The sequence below is a fragment of the Cynoglossus semilaevis genome, chromosome 10, assembly GCF_000523025.1.
Source record: "Cynoglossus semilaevis isolate Cse_v1.0 chromosome 10, Cse_v1.0, whole genome shotgun sequence".
In the NCBI taxonomy this organism is placed as follows: Eukaryota; Metazoa; Chordata; class Actinopteri; order Pleuronectiformes; family Cynoglossidae; genus Cynoglossus; species Cynoglossus semilaevis.
In genome coordinates, this window is record NC_024316.1 from 19,245,473 (window position 1) to 19,245,866 (window position 394).

The 394-nt window shown below is 46.2% G+C and overlaps 1 protein-coding gene across 1 annotated transcript in view; it reads right to left on the reverse strand.

The window, feature by feature from the left end:
• The window catches only part of zhx3b (zinc fingers and homeoboxes 3b), an 18,577-nt gene that overhangs the window by 2,711 nt on the left and 15,472 nt on the right, over window positions 1-394 (reverse strand). The gene's annotated exons all lie outside the window — the stretch shown is intronic.

Sequence of the window (394 nt, forward strand, 5' to 3'; positions counted from 1 at the left end):
AGCGAAGTGCGGGGCCGTGGGGGGGCGGGGGGGGGGGGGGAGGGTCTGCAGCAGGTTCAGTCTACACTGAAGGTTAGCTCCCTACAGTCTGACCTACAGTCGAAGCGTTACTACAGAGTTACTACAGCTGTACTACAGAGTTACTACAGAGTTACTACAGAAGTACTACAGCTGTACTACAGAGTTAATACAGAGGTACTACAGAGTTACTACAGCAGTACTACAGAGTTACTACAGAGTTAATACAGAGGTACTACAGCAGTACTACAGAGTTACTACAGAAGTACTACAGCTGTACTACAGAGTTAATACAGAGGTACTACAGAGTTACTACAGCAGTACTACAGAGTTACTACAGAGTTAATACAGAGGTACTACAGCAGTACTACAGAGT